The sequence below is a fragment of the Helianthus annuus genome, chromosome 14 (genome assembly GCF_002127325.2).
Source record: "Helianthus annuus cultivar XRQ/B chromosome 14, HanXRQr2.0-SUNRISE, whole genome shotgun sequence".
NCBI classification, from domain to species: Eukaryota; Viridiplantae; Streptophyta; class Magnoliopsida; order Asterales; family Asteraceae; genus Helianthus; species Helianthus annuus.
The window spans coordinates 77787550-77805181 of NC_035446.2; the positions used below are offsets into that span (position 1 = coordinate 77787550).

The window sequence follows — 17632 nt, forward strand, 5'->3', positions numbered from 1 at the left end:
TGCACTGAACCCCAGAAACGTACGCCTGATGATTTGATCCTGTAGAACTTTGAGGTGAAGGTTGTTCCTGAGCTTTGACATTTGGTTCAAAGTTCGCGAATGGTGAAGAATTGCCAGATTGCGGAGTGTTTGAAGAAACACTTGAGGTATTATCAGCAATGAACCCTGTCTGTGTTTTTGGGCTTTGATTGGTTGAAACTGTAGGGTTGCCTTTGTAATACAGAGACACATCTTGCTGCACACTCGCTGAGTTCATTTTCTTGATTTTCAGCAATTCCAGCTCGTGGGCTTCAATCTTTTCGATGAATGAGCTAAGGTTGAGATTCACAAAATCAGAATTGTTCTTCAACATCATTAGATAAGTGCCCCACTCATCATACGGAAGTGCATCACTCGTCTTTGTAATTTCCAAACGCTTCATTTCAACCACAAGATGACAGTATCGTTCAATTAACTGCTTTGTTGTCTCGCCTTTAATCACAGTAAAAATATCAAATTCCTTCTTGATTAAGGCTTTCTTGCTCTTAATCATCGACACACTGCCTTGGAATTTCAACTTCAACGCTTGCCACATCGACTGAGAATTATCTTCATGTTGTAGTAAAACGAGAATATCTTCTTTGATGGCCTGTTGCAGAATGCTCACCATCTTCTTTTTCAGCCTTGAAGTTAATCTGTTCAGATTCTGTCAAACTCCCGATGCCCTTTTCCAATCCCATACCGTTAACTGGTGGTACATACTTCGCCTCTATTTTCATCCAACATTCGAAGTGATTGGCTTACACCCAGTTTTTGAAACGTCCTGACCAACCTGCATATTCATCCAAACTCATAGACTTTCTCTCTCTAAGCTTAGATCTCTAAATCTCCAAATGAGCAAAAGTCTTACAACTTATGTCATAACTCTCCTATTTATAGCCCTTGGAATTAATGAGACTTCTCATTAATTACCAAAATGCCACCTTGATAATTCTATCTAAATATTATAATAAAAGCTTGATTTCTTCGGTTTCTCGCTACGGCTTGAATTGCCGAAGGCGATAGACATTAATGCACTAACAGAGTTGAAGTTTCCTCCATTTCTAAATGGAATCAACAAAATGAATCGAAAACGAGAAAAAACGGATGAAACAGAAAAATCGGTGGGCGCCAATGAAGAAACACTAGATAAATGATCGGAATCAAATTATCCAGGGGGTTAGGTTCTGCATAAAAGGGTGGTTCTCTCTCATTCGATTCGAAGGGACGGATCTTCTTCTCCTATTAATACTGCAAAACAGAACACCGTTAGCCTCATCACAGGGAGAAGGGAGGTTCTCTCCGTGACCCGACTCCGGCGTGAGAATAAGTATGTGTTTATGAAGAAGAAGAAGAAGTATTAATGAAGTGAGTGTAACTTGAAGTTCATACCTGATTTGTTCTCATATTTATAACCAGGAATTTGGGCGGGAAAACTCGTTGTTAAAATATTAACGGAAGATGCTAACCCCGTAAGCAGTTATTTCCCTCCGTTAATTCTCTTGATCGGATTGTGAGAGCACATGGATCGCGATCTTAATCAATGGCTGGGGTATTGCCACGTGGAAAGTGAACAAGTGGAGGTTTCTCTCCAATTTCATGCACGATTGAGTCTTCTAGAAGATTATTGCCATAATCCAATGTGACTCCTTATCGTGTGGTATCAGCTTAGTAAATTATATCCAAGTCTGGATATTATTAAGCGGAGGTGCTTGTTAGGATTTTTATCTTTTTGTTCATGGAGACTGGCGCAGGGATTTATAAACTTCCTTTTGGCACACAAGTGTTGTCTGCTGTCTTTTCTTTAAGCTCTCTTTGTAGGACCCGTGCGCGGCCGCGCAAGGTCAAAGGAGGGCTAAAAGACGAGGTTGTGGTATGGTCCCAAGTACTTGATATGAGGTTTTTGGGACCTTACCCCTTCACAACCCTACGTCCGGATGGACTTTAAAAATCATTGAACCATATAAGGACGAATGGGTGTTTTAACGGATGGACTTGATGTCCATTCGTCCAGATGGACTTATCCACCCGAATGCACTTTGTTCCATACAAAATCTTATCCGTTTTTCACACTATTCTATACAATATTTAACACACGCTCTATCTAGACTATTCGCACAGTAGGGGACATACTAAATATGCACCAACAAAATTAAAAAAAAAATTCTAAAAAATCTAAAAAAATCCAAAAAATTCTAAAAAATCAAAACTATTCCAAAAATTTTAAAAAATTCTAAAAAATCAAAAATCAAAAATAAAAAAATCAAAAAAATCAAACAATTCTAAAAAATAAAAAAAATAAAAAACTCCAAAAAAATCTCAAAAATCCATAAAATTCTAAAAAATTAAAAAAAATCCAAAAAATTCTAAAAAATAAAAAAAATCAAAAACATCAAAAAAAATTATAAAAATCAAAATAATCTAAACAATCAAGAAATTCTAAAAAAATCAAAAAATTCTAAAAAATCAAAAAATTCTAAAAAATCAAAAAAATAATAAAAAACCCAAAAAATTCTAAAAAATCTAAAAAATTAAAGAAATCAAAAAATTCTAAAAAATCAAAAAAAATAAAAATACAAAAAAGTCTAAAAAATAAAAATATAATAAAAAATCTAAAAAAATCTAAAAGTTAATAAAAAACATAAATATAAAAAATCCAAAAAATTATAAAGAATCCAAAAAACTCTAAAAAATCCAAAAAGTTATAAAATTTTAGGACTTTTTTGATTTTTAGAGTTTTTTTTATTTTTTAGGATTTTTTTTATTTTTTTGGGTTTTTTAGATTTTTTATTATTTTTAAATTTTTATGATTTTTGATTTTTTTTTATTTTTTTTGCTTTTTTTAATTTTTTTTAATTTTTTAATTTTTATATTTTTTTGTATTTTTTAAAAATTTTATGATTTTTTTATATTTTAATTTTTTGATTTTTTAGCATTTTTTTATTTTTTTATTTTTATTGTTTTTTTAGAATTATTTTTACTTTTTATATTTTTTTTGAATTTTGTAGTTATTTTATATTTTTTTATTTTTAGATTTTTTTTTTGATTTTTTAGAATTTTTTTGATTTTCTAGAATTTTTTTATTTTTTATGATTTTTTTGACTTTTTAGAATTTTTTTCAATTTTTTGGATTTTTTTAGAATTTTTATATTCTTTAGATTTTTTTTTGAATTTTTAAGATTTTTTTTTATTTTTTAGAAATTTATATTTTTTATTAATTTTTTGTATTTTTTATTTAATGTTTTTAAATGTTTTTTTTTCATCTCATCTTTGCCCAAACTTATATTAACCCAAACTCATCTTGACCTATTACTCATCCAATCTTTTTTTTTAAATACTCATCCTGACCTATACCCATCCTAACCTAAACCCATCTTGACCCATTACCTAAACCCATCCAACTTGCCTACTTTACCACCACTATCTGATATGTGTTAATATGATAGGGTCATTGGAGCATTGTTTGGGGAAGGTGGGCTAGTTGCTAGTAGAAGTGTTCAAAAACGGATAACGGATATCTGATCGGATAGTAAATCGGATATTCGAAAATACAATTTTTTATTTTATTTTTATTTATTCAAAATCAGATATTTCGGATATTTTCGAAATCCGATTAAAAAAATTAAATTTATAATTTTTCGGATATCTGAAATATCCGAAAATTTCTAAAATCATTATCCAAATCTGAAATTTCGGATAATTCGGATTCAGATATTTTGGAACACCCCTAGTTGCTAGAGCTTGGAATTGTATTGCTAAATGGCTTGATGTAGCGATTCCTAGTATTCGAAGTCCAGCGGTTATGATAGCATGGATCGATTCTTTGGTCCTTCCCAAACAGAGACAGGACATCGTAAATTGTATTGTTTTGACGACGTATCGGGTACTTTGGAAATACCGGAATGGTACAGTTTTTGGTTCCGGAAGGAATTTTTTTTATTCTATTCTTAATTATTCATATACTAGGCTATCACCCGGGAACATCCCGGGTTAGAAAAATTTTAGTTTTCAATAATAAAAGGTACATAAACAATATTGTGAACCTCTTAAGTTTCTTGTTTCCCTACCCACCACAAATTTTTTGTTCGGTTTCATCAGTATTCCAACTTTGCCTCCATATATATTCAAAGTTTTCATGTAAAACTAATTCTTTTTTAATACATAATGAGATCTCTGTATAAAAATGTTTTCGCAACCCATACGCCGGTGGTGGCTTTGATGGTGTGCTGGGAGGACCTCCGCACAAGGCCCATGATTTCGAGGGGCACATGATTTATAAAAAAAAATCTGATATATGTATATGTCAATATTTTTTTAAAAATAGTGAACACATAACAATTCTAATATAGGTCCATTTATAAATCGTTTATCATGTTTAGAATTTAGCCCACTTGGCATTATGTTTATTAAGCCCGACAATAATTTGATTTAAAAAAATAATAAAACGTTACAGAATGACACGTTTCTTCAAGCTCGAACAGGGTACCTGAAGTCTCAAGGACGCCTCTGCCAAACGCATAAGAAGACACGCCATGGTGGATGAATAGCCAAAGGGGCCTATTACCCATAATTTTTTTGGATCACACCAATTGTTTAACTCAACAACATATTTCACCTCATCATCTGAAATAAATAACTATATATGAACTCAAACTTTATCATAATCACAAAATTATAAAACTAAGCTGTTAAATGAGCATCCATGATTAACTTTATTAGTTGACAAAAACGCCCTCGGAGCAAGATGATCTTTCTAACTTTATTAAACTTTGCATTGAAGTAGTTCAACTGTAATCAAATTTTAACCATGTACCAAATCTATCCATGTAATCATCAAGATATTAGGCTACAGAGATGGCATTCTAAATCGACTGAAAAGTGGCCAAACCTCGTGGACAAAAAGGCATTTTACTCTAAAATAAAAAGTTTAAAGGCATTTTTTGATTTTTTTAAAGGCATTTTACTCTAAAATAAATTTATTTATTGGCTCATGGGTCATTGCACAACGCTTATATCACATGGAAGTAAAGATAACATATCTGCATATCAATGAGCCATTGTTACATTGCTGTAAAAATTCGACATGTGGAGATTAATCATGTCTTAAATTGAGCCTAATAAATCGATTCAACTATCTAAAAAGTTATTTTAGAGTATGTAGAAAACTATTGAAGAATGATAACAATTAGGCTGGAGGGTGTGGTAGGGGCTTTATCACCGCCACCTCACACAAGGGATTTAAAGCCCCATCCTTTAACTTGAAGGGTGTGGGATAAAGCCCCCTAATGCCTATAGCGTCCCTTATCTTGACAAATCCCCGCTCGTTCTTTGGCACAAAAGCTCCTTAACATGATGGAACCCCCTCCTATAGCGCCCCTTGTTAAATCGCTGGGTGTGGGTGTATGGCGTCGGGTGGCGCTATAGGTGATGAGATGGCACGATGAAGCCCCCCCACACCCTTCGGCCTTAGTATCAATCATTTCTTTTATTGGCAGTTAAAGACAATGTTTCAAATCTTTTTTTATGATTTTTGTATTAATATGAAAAACAATTGGAAAAATAGAATTGTTAAATTTATCAAACCCTATGATTGGAGAAATGACACAAGATCGTGGAAATTATTATTAATATAAATATTTATTATTAATGATTAGTCCATAGAGCAAACTTTTGAACTAAATTGGTTAGAAAAATAAAAAAACCAAATTATCAACAAAAAAATGGATAAAGAGACGGAAAGTGTGTCTAAATTCAAACCGGTATTTCCGAAAAAAAAAAGTACTGATATCCTATAGTACCGATTATTGAAACCCAAAAAATGAGTACCGATACCAATATCGATTTTGTTCGGTCAGTATCTGGTCGATATGGTATCAATTGGGACTGCTAATTGGCAGAAATGCTTATCCTTTAGCTACCAAGAGCAAAGTAGTGATAAAATACTTGTAAACCATCATTTTCAAAATTACAAGTTCAACTTTTTGTAAGAAATGGGTCAACTTGTATTCATTATTATTATTATAACTGGTCAAACACATGAAATAAAATAATAACACCAAAAATGAATTGGGACTAAATTAGCCTAACATCATCCTTTTAAAGTGACACAATTGTTATCTTTATAATGTAACTTTTATCTAATCCATTAACTGCGCATTGTCATGTCTGCCACATAACATGTTCCTTAACCCATGAGTCCCCTATCTCAGATTCTCAGCCACATCAATATATAATCATAGTAACATTTTAAGATATGGTTAAATCTAAAGAAACGAACACACACATACGATATTACAAACAGACGTTTACAAACAGCGCAAGCCGATAGCCGACACTTATACAAAAGTATCTATTCTAACTTATTACCCAACCCAACCTTTTATCACCTACTCCTTATACAAAAGTCAAAGCAGACCTTCAATCGTTCATTGTAGAATTTAAGAATTAATATTTTGTGTGGAAATTTACATGTGAGTAGGGATGAGCATGGTACCGGACCGGTACCACCGGTACCGAAAAACGGGGAAACGGATACCAGTATCGGTACATAATATATTTGGTACGGTACCCATACTCAATACCAGATGCTCATCCCTACATGTGAGTGCAGAAATGAGACCATCTTATTCTCTGTGTACTTGAACAAAAAGGTTATTTGGCCATATGAACGTAAATTTTACATCCAACTGCAACCCATGTTTGAATTATTATATTCACAACCTCTATATAACAAAAGAAATTAGCCAACTTAATATTGTTCACATTCTCGGTCATTTTAATGGGTGAGATAAATGTAAGCACCTAAACGCCTTGTAATTAAATTATTAAAAATAATCACTTTAAATACACATATCCAAACACTCTTGAATTCTCGATTTAAGCTCGTTGCATACAACAAAGTGAAAAATGTCATATGATTCACACACTCAAGATTAAATCATGGCAAAAGGATTCACATAAGTAAACCTAACAAACATGAGTAAATTATTTGATAATCGAACTAAGTACCTTATCAATGAACCCAAACATCACAGATGAACAAACATTGATTGTGTAGCCACCTCTCTCATAGGACGCTTAATTCCATCAATCACATATTTCTCAAACACCAACACCCAGGCCGCTTCCTTCACCTACCAATCCCTAAAACAATCACAGGTGCACAATAACCACTCTTATTCTCTTCTATCAAAAAGTTCAATATGATCATAGATTGCAAATAAAGAACATAATTAGGGTCAGAATTCATAACAGAGGTACGCAAGATAGCGTTTGAAGATGAACTGTCAGAGTAAAGGTGGACCTGCCATTAATTGGTAAAAAAAGCTCAAAATTAATCAAAACACCAACAGAAACAAACATCGAATGAAGCCTCCTCCTAATTAAAGGGAGAACATATGTGGGGGAAGTGTTCTTTTTTTCAGCCTATTGATATCCAAAAAACGTACCTTTTTTAGCCAACTGAATCTCCCCCAGCAATCTTCTTTCATCTTGATTGGCTCTAGCCTCCACCCTGCATAAAAAACCAAAGTCAAATAAACCACAGAAATCAAGTTTAACACACTAAACGCTACGGCCCATACTTCCACTTGTAATATGAATATTGGATTTTGGTTATTTGGATTTATGAATACAGGAATTTCTGTTTTAATCTGTTATATACCGAACCATACTCAATGGTACCCTGTCCCTAAAGCTAAACCCTTACCCTAAAATATAAGTCAATAAAAGAGTTAATACAAACCACCTTTACACCTTACATTCTACGACACCACTTGTGCTAGAGGATTTCTTGTATCATCTACATGGACCGACCAAAATGTCATGAATAAATACCATCTGGTTTAAGGTTTATTTTCTTTAATTATTTCATGTAATATATACTCACAAATTTAGACCAAATTTTTTAAAAGAATATTCAGTAATCTGTAGAGGATGGCTGAACACATAAAGACAACCTTTCGAGACCAACCAATCATCCAACTTTTTTTAAAAATACAGGATGATATATCACATTTGCAACAGTTAGGGAGCGATCTAAATAACCATAGGTGAAAAACGAATAAACATTGAATGATTGGACGATGTTATTTCATATTTATACATGTTTCAGGTCGGTTAAGTTAACAAAATTTTGCATCAAATGTCAAATCATGTATCATTACCTTGTTTAGATTGAGCTTTCAATTTCTCTAATTGTTTCCTCAAATAAGCCTGTTTTAACTTCTCTCGCCGAGCAGCCACCTGCTCTTTCCTACGGACTTTTAGTTCAGACACTTTTTCCCGAGCTTCATTCACTTCTTCATGCACTTCCCTAAAAAATACAACAAAATATAAAACAATTTCTTGATCATCAACTAATCTTTTAGAAACACATTACACAAAACAATTTCTTGATCATCAAGCAATCTTTTAGAAAAAAAACATTCTTTGTCTGGACTAATAAAGGAAATGATAATTGATAAAGTTGGGAAAAATTACCTCACAAAACGCTTATGTTCATCATTGTCTAATATACCAGCTGCCCTACCGAGGCCCGTAGCCCGTGTATCAGGCAACACAGGTTCATCATATGTATCAGGCTCGTATTTGTTTGTTTCTATAGAAAACGGGCTATGTCTTTGTGGTTCGTCATTTACATAGGTCTTACTGAAAAAAATAAATACAATATTTCTCCTTATCTTCCTCATCACATACTTCTCCTCTTGCCAGCTTTTCATACAGCTCGGCTTTCTTCTTTAAAGCTGCATAGTTGGCTAACCCATCTTTCACTGCTTTCATCTCCAACTTATCCCTGAAATTATGTCAATTTGTCCTTAAAAAGAACAAAGTCGAACAGTTTTCGGGGCTGCACGTAACAGTGTTGAAGAGAAAATTAGTGACAACAATTCCTGGACCTAACCCATAAATAATCAGATTATATCGGTTGTCATATCTAAGTTGTTTAATAAATGAGGATGTGCTTGAGTCAGATAAGCTGTTTAACCCATTTAATTAAACAGGTCAACCCCTTAAAACAAACATGTCAACTCGCCAAACCTTTCCCAAACCATTTTAACACATTTTTACAACCCTTCAGCCCGTTTAGCATGTTTACAACTTGATAACAACCTACCAACATGTCAACCCGTTTGACTCATTAAGATTTTAGATAAATGGTCAAAGCTAAAAGCGGGTCGTATTCAGATTACATGATTTTAAGTGTGTCCAGGTTAGAATTGATGTCTTTTAAGTTTTAACACCAGTATATGTATGGGTCGTGTTTAGAATCAATGATTCAACCTGATAAGTTGACACAATTGACACCCTAGAGAAAACTAAAAAACAATAGTAGTAAATACAGAAAAAGTGTGAAGACAAGCTCTCTGTTTTGGGTCTGTATTATCATTGTAATGATACTATGCATCAGGTTTTAAATACAAAATTAATTATTCAATTACAAATACAGGTTTGGGATTGTCATATCTAAGTTGTTTAATAAATGAGGTTGTGCTCGGTTTGACATATTTCTGGATGCGTATAGATACAAATGCAGTTAAAAAAAAACTGAAATACTCACCTCCTCGTAAATAGTAGAACCTATCCCACCACTATGCTGGTGAGCAACACCATATACGACATCAGCATCGATAGGGAGAATCCCTCTTGAGCTCTTAGTGCTGGTAAGGTTATTAGTAGCAACTCCAGTGGTAGATTTTTCAATATCATACTCGATCTGCGCGTTAATAGTTTAATTATCAATCAACTATGGAAATAAAAAGATTCAAAGTTTTACTAAATGAGTGTTGAATATCTGTAATTAAGTTCCATGACAACTGACAAGGCAAGATACGATGCCTATTAACTATGATAACAAAGTACACAATTTTGCAAAGAAAGTCTTGAATTATCATAGGTGAGTGTCAAAGTATAGATACAATAATGTTACATGTGGTGTTTAAAAGATGTAAACTATTTACCAAAATAACAAAAAGGTTCAAAATTTCATTAAAAGGTGTTTGATTTCAATAAGTTTCTGTCAAAATGTGATAACTAATTACCAAAATAACAAAAGAGCTTCAAAATTTTATTATAAAGGTGTTACGATTTGTTAAGTGTATATCATACATATATAATAAAAATAGTTGTAGAACTATGATACACTTTTGTTAATAACACAACTTACATGGCAATCATGGATTCAGTCCCAAGAAAAATAAAATAAAAATTATATATAAAAAGATTTGTAACAAAATATATATATCAAATTTAGTACCCGTACTCTGCATCAGGTTTTAAATACAAAATTAATTATTCAATTACAAATACAGGTTTGGGATTGTCATATCCAAGTTGTTTAATAAATGAGGTCGTGCTCGGTTTGACATATTTAACCAGTTTAATTAAAAGGTTGAATTGTCAGCCCCTTTAAAACAAACAGGTGGACCCACCAACCCTTTTATAACCCGTCTATTAGGCTAAAGGGTGTGGGGGGCATTGGTGGGTCATTAATTGCCATGTAGGATCATTAATAAATTGTTACACCATCCCCTTGCCTCATCCACCATGGTTGGCATGGATTAAACCATGGCAACCATGAGCCTCATTTCCTTTTTTAATATTGGCTAAAATAAAAGAATGGTGGTTTGGGTCACCACACCCCTAGGATAGTGGTTTTGAATGATTGATTAAAAGTGAGTGACATGGCGCTTATGTGGAGGGTCATGGAGACTATTAGGGTCATGACCACACCCTATAGCCTTACAACCCTTTAATCCATTTAGCATGATTCATAAAAAAAAGATTATAATTGAGCAGAGTTTTCTTTACCAGGACTAAATAAACAAAAAACAATGTATAACCTTTTAACGAATCATAATAAAACCTATAATGCATCAGTACCTTAAAAAAGAAAAAAAACAAAGAAGGAAAAAGTTATGATTTACACCTTATGATTTCCCATTGCGTTCCAATGATCTATTCGTAACCGAATCTGCCTCATGTAAACACGATGCAAGAAAGCCATGCCTATGGATTCCAGATTCTTTATGCTCTCCACATATCTGCACATAAAATATTTTGCAAATTATTGACAAGTACCCACATATCAGAAATACATCTTATATGAGATTATATCATAAATATATATAATATTATATAAATATATAAACAAGTTGCGTCACAAAGGGATTTGATATGAACATACATGGCAATAGATAGCACCAACCAGCGTACAGTTAACACAAAACCATGTGGGAACTGTTATATGGTTTTCTAAGGGGTCCCAATCACCATCACCATCTTCCTCTATCGAAGCACCGCCACCGGATGGGCAGTTGTGACTTCCGAGAACCTCCACCGTATTCTGCCAACAATCAAATATAACAAAAAGGGTTGATAACACGCTGAATCGATTGAACTTCATAGCCTTCAATAAAAGATTACTGCCAAAACAAAACTAATTCATTTAGTCATTCATAACTAACTTGCCTCAACTTTCCTACGGAACCACTGTTGCCTTTTGATATATCATCAGCATTTAGGGAAATTATATAATCTGTGCAGATAATGCGCCGAAACCTCTTTGCAGCAAAAAGGAATTTCCATCATCATTTGAAGCTGCCAAAAGGGCATATTGTTAACTGTTAAGTGATTTTACCATATGAACAAAAAGATCTCAACTTGTTGCTTAAACACAATAACAATCATCATTTTAAAATGGTTACCTTCGGTCAAATTGAGGTAGAGGTTATACGTTTGAACGTTGCGATTCCTCTTTATAAAACATTGTGTTAGTGATCACACTGAACCAGGCTGTAAACGTAAGCAAGTTTGAAAAATAAATAGGTCATAAATATCTAAACTATCCCATAAATGATGGTTTAACATCCATTATTGCCGGATCAATATAAGGAAAACAATAAAAGCGAAACGCATATGTTTTCTTTTTAAATACTACCAAATTCGTAAATTACAGAAAACAAACTATCAAGCATCAGCTATACACATTCACGGTCAAGTCAAATGTGGTAAGTTTACCAAATACCCTAACCTAATAATTAAGACGATTAATCGATTCGCATCACAACCGAAAACACCACATTAACAGTCTTTACTAATCTTCCCATTCATAAAGACTTACCAAAAATACAATATATGAAGAATCATCATACCTGAATGAAATGAGATTCAGAAACGGGTTTCCCAATATTAGATTAACCAAAGCAACAGCAGATCTGAAGATGAAATGCTCTTAGTTAGGGTTTTTAACTTGAAACGGGTTATTAAATCTGCGAATTTGGTGATGGAAGGGAAAATTAGTATTTGGAAGCTGAACAAACTTTGAATCACAAAAACCATCGATTTGTCATATTTGATTACCATTTAAGATAGAATGAAGCCAATGGTGGAGAATGTAGATGAGATCTTTGTGAAACAATAAAAAGACTAAAACACTGTGAATCGTAACTATAATCATACTGATAACAATCAGACATGGATTAGATTATAGATCGAAAAAACTTACCAAAACCACAAACCCTAGCTTCTTGAATCAAAACAGGGAAGATGATGAGGGCTAGGGTTTCGTGATTGTGAAACTCTTCCATTCCAACATATGGATCTGCAGAAAAAGTGAGGGAGGCGCTAGGGTTTTGAGTGTGTACCATTGAGATGAAGATTGAACACGGAGAAGAACAGGCGGCTGCAATGTAAAAAACCCTAAAGATGTTTAGGAAGATGGAACGGCTGAGAGAAAAAAAATGAGGGAATTAGGTTTTAGAACATTTATATAGTCGGGTAAAAATCCGGGTACGGATACCCAGTGCGGGATCCAAACGCGAATATGTGTTTTTTCTCTAATTTTCCCGCCAAAACATCAAAATGATTGCATTACAACATGCCACGTGGCCCACACTTTATTTGTTTATTATATATATAGATATAGATGTGGACTTGAACAAAAATTTCAAAGCAATTCTTAGTTGGGTGTGTTGGCATCAAAGTTCAAAACCATGCATCTCCTTGTTTTATAATGTTCCTTTTTTCTCCGTTTCTAGCTTCTTGTTAGCCTACTTTAATAAAATTATGTTATTTAAAAAAATATATGTTACCAAAGAAACCGAAAAAATACAAAAATAGGGTGTTTAGAAACACAACTTATGAAGCGTGTTTTGTTAAGTGAATATACGAATGAACAAATTGTTTATTGGTGTTGTTGATTTTAGTGTCATCGAAACATTTTAGTTAACTGAAAATATATTTAAGGCGAAAGAGAAACCGGAATAAACATCAATACGAGTTAGGAGGTGTGTATTGCAAACTCGTTCAAGACTAAGGGTGTAAGGGGCACTCACCTAAGAGGTGAGTCCCCTCTCTTACGCCCAACCAATCAACTAGTGCCACGTCAACTACCCTCTTAAACTCCCCTAACACCCCATTTTGATGGCCGCACTCCCCTCTTAGGGGAGTTGGGTTTTTTTTTTTTTTTTTTTTTTAAATTATGCATGTTTATAAATTAAAAAAATATTAATAAAAATAAAAATTAAATAAAAGACATTTCATTAAATTAAAAAAAAATACATTCAAACTAGAAAAATAAAAATCACATTCATACTAGAAAATAAAAATTACATTAAAACTAGAAAATTAAAATTTTAGAAATCGCATGGCCAGGGCCGGCTATCCCCAGATGCGGGGTGGGCTTGAGAACAGGGCCCAAATCATTAAGGGGCCCAAAAATTTTAAATATTCTTTATATAACCCAAATCAGTACTGGGCCCAAACCTTTGTAAAAAACCCCAAATTCAGCCAAACCTTTGTAAAAAACCCCAAATTCATAACTGATAACAGGTCAGGCCCCAAATCAATAATACAATTGCCGCTCAGGAAACCAAACGTCGCGGTTATGCACCAGGGATTTTTGATCGAACACAACGGTTTGCCAGCCAGATTCATCATCATCATCGCGATTCGTAGATCATCATCATCATCATCGCAGCAGTTTCAGTCTTTCAGGACATCATAATCATTCATCATCATCCGCAGATTCAGCAGGAGCCAGGAGGTATTGTGATCGATAAGTATCTGTTATGTTGATTTTTGTTTGTTGTTAATCTGTTAGACTGTTATAATCATTCATGATAATGCACCGCTCATGATATTATATTATAATTGGATAGTTATGAGTTACGAATAATGATTATTGTAATATCTTATTGTTGTGACCCATAAGAATTTAATTTAGGTATCCATGTATTTGATTCCAGTTTTTTTTTTTTTTTTTTTTAGGTATCCAAGTATTTGATTCCAGTTTTATTTTTTTAGTATTTATATATATATATGATTGAATGATTGATGAGTTTATGTTATGTGAAGATTTGCGAATAGGGCCCAAATTTTTTATTTCGAACAGGGCCAAAATTTTTTTTGTGATTTTCGGAGACGGCCCTGCGCATGGCCACCCGTACTTGTTAGCGATTTCGCGCTTTCGGGCGAGGATGAACGGCAACATACTTAGCGGAGCATCGTCGTGCGGGTTGTGAAGTGTATCCGAAAGGGGGTTGTGGTTGAGCACTTGCACCGCGCGAACCACCACGAGACGGTTGCGAGCCCCGTCCCTTAGTTTTTTTCTTGGCCTCGCGGGGTTGGTTCTCCATTGCTCGGTGTGAAGGGGGTGTGGTTTGAGAGTATAAAAAATAAAGTGAAGTGGGTGTGGTTGGAGAGTATAAAAATGTGTGAGATTGATATGGTTTGAGTATAAAAAAATGGAGTGAATGGGATGGTTATTTATATATGTTTTAAAAAAGTGAATTTTTTTTTTTTTTTTAAATCCGACCGTTGCCCACATGACCGTTCCTCAATTCTCGTGCACAAACAGCGGTGACTCCACACCGATATCACCCCCCGATTCGGGTCCCCGCGTTGATGGCGGCGGTGTTCTCGATCGGGGACATCGGTCACCGAACCCCCTCCCCGCTTACGCCCCGTGCACCCTAATCTAATTTCTGACACTAATGAATCTCGGGTCCAAGTGGCTTAGCCCCTGGAGAGGGTCCCGCTCATTGATAAAAACATTGTTAGAAGCTGATTATTGGTAGAAGTTGGTTTATTAGTAGGAATGCTTGATATTGATCAAAAGTAACTGCAAGGTAAAATGCTATTGAGTGTAACTAGGTTATTGTTGACAAAAGATATTTATCAGCAGTAATTAGGTTCGTGATAGTTACTCCTAATATGGTTCATGTTGGCAATAACTGAATTATCTACATAATGTATTAGCCATCAAGGGACACACTCTTTCACGAAGTATCATGTTGTTTCAACTAAATTTTGTAATGATTCCTTACCTATAAAACGAAAGTAACATACTAGGGTTTTTTTTTTTTTTCTAAATTCTTTCTAATCGGCAATCCATTTAATCTTTGTTGTGACGTTATAGTTCTTAAGTAATTTTAATCAATTATAATTTGAAAAGACTTATTTCCACGTATTCAGCAGTTACAAGAATAATTAACATAACCCCATATGCAATATACGCATTTAAAAGTTAATTAAAATTTTCATATAATTTAGGGGGTGTTTGGTGTTGCGTTTTCAAAATAGATTATGCGTTTTCAAAACTGCGTTTTGAAAAAACATGTAGGTACATGCTTCTCCAAAACTGCGTTTTGGAGACCGATAATCACTTTTTCATCCAAATATTTTTTTTTATTATTTATGTTTTAGAAACGCAATAATCAAATAATCACTTCAAAACGTAATCCCAAACACCCTCTTAGTCTATTAACAAGAGTATCACATTCCAATTGTATAAATCTCTTTAGTGAAATAAATCTAGATCACTGTTATCATGTCTTAACATTTTTTCAAGTTTAATACAATTTTTTTTAAAACTTTCATAAATGATGGATTTTGTTTTAGTGAAAACATGACTGACTTAATCTACAATAGATGAAGGAAGTAGTTTTAAAATAGTCAATACATGCTTTTATGGGTTCATTCTTAACTTCTAATCAAATCATTTATTTCCACGAATGATATGTTTCTCATGAATATTAGGTTTATTATCCCCACCATAGTGATTTATTTGGGGGTAGTCATAGCTTCTCCAAGTCACTGATCTTTATAACATATTAAAGAAACAAATAAGTCTATTATTTAAGGGATATTAGATTTTAATAATCCTAAGTTTCATCTATTATTTATGAATTTTAGTAATGACTTTTTTTTATTCAGCTAAAGCTTATAGTCTGATTTCTTTTACCTATTTGAGTTAGGAGATTTTTATACTTTCAAAATTGATTTGACATGAAATATGTAAATTTAATTTAAGTAATTAAGCATATAACAAACCAAACCTATAAAGAATCATACAAAATTATGAGCAATAGAAATAATAGAATGACCAAAACACCTATAAAGAATCATACGATATCGTACAACTTTTTTTGTTGATTTTCTTCAACTTTTAATTTTTTCTTTTTTAGTTTCAGGAGTAGGGATGAGCTCGGTGCCAATCGATACAGAATCGGTACTGATACCGAAAATACCAGTTATGGTACCAGTATATGAAGGTAAAAAACGGTAGTGAACCGGTACCAGGAACGCCAAAAGTCGGTACCGAATTTGTACTTAAGATCTTTCGATTCGGCAAATTTGGTACCGTTACCCAGAACAATTTGCTCATCTCTGACCATGGGTTACATACGAACAGCATCGTTATGATACAACTTTTTTGGTTGATTTTCTTTCGGTTATCTATTAGTGTTTTTTTCTACATTTTCTTTTTATTCTTGTCAGCAATTCTGTTCACAACACGCTCGTAGTGATTTCAAAACACATGTAAACACAGAATAAATAACAAAAGAAATTTGCCGCAACGCGCGAACTTCTTTCAACCTAGTTGAAAGTCAAAGGGGCTGTTTGGTAACATCTGATTGTTAAGTGCTGAACCAGTAAGAGAGGTCTAAACCATTAAGTGTTGAACTATTAAGAGATCTGAACCATTAAGAGCTTGTATAATGATTAACCGTTCAGAGGCAAATGTCTGACCAATTCAGATTAGAGGTCTTAACCATTCAGACTCTGTATAAATCTTAACCATTCAGAGGCAAATGTTTGAACCATTCAGACTTCTGCTCGTGAAACAAACAGTCTGAACCATTAAATGCTGAACCATTAAGAGTCTCATTAAGAGGTAAACAAACAGCCCCAAAAACTCAATTAGGAAAGGAGTCATCTTGGCATCTCCTTATCCTCCTCGGTTGGGAAGTATAGCACGTCCTTGACACTACGCTTCAATTCGCATAACCGCAACTATGGATCTCACCCCCTAGTAGTTGGCCAACCCTAGCATTCTAGTAAGTTAATATCAAGAACTTGGCCACCAGGTACAAATAACATGTCTCTAAAGTCATAGCTTTATTATTTACAAAGATGTGTTATGTCAGCCTTTGGTGTGGGATTACTAAAGTCAAACTACAATGCCATGGCTATGCCATTTTGTATAGTGCAATTTTACTTAAGTGTTTAGTGTAGATTACTTAGTGTTCATAATATTATAGTTATATTTCTTAATTTTTAGTGTTTAAATCTCTTTTTGACAATTTATTCGAGTACCATAGTGCTCATTACT

The 17632-nt window shown here is 33.6% G+C and overlaps 1 long non-coding RNA gene and 1 pseudogene across 1 annotated transcript; both read right to left on the bottom strand.

Annotated features, from left to right (window-relative positions):
* Positions 1 to 6868: 6868 nt before the first annotated feature.
* LOC110908522 lies at positions 6869 to 11362 on the bottom strand (annotated as a pseudogene).
* Positions 11363 to 11487: 125 nt separating this feature from the next.
* LOC110908523 lies at positions 11488 to 12766 on the bottom strand. Its single transcript, XR_002574674.2, has 4 exons — positions 12524 to 12766; positions 12171 to 12233; positions 11724 to 11811; positions 11488 to 11616 (listed from the first exon to the last, which is right to left on the bottom strand). It is a non-coding gene; the product is annotated as an uncharacterized LOC110908523 (long non-coding RNA).
* Positions 12767 to 17632: the final 4866 nt, after the last annotated feature.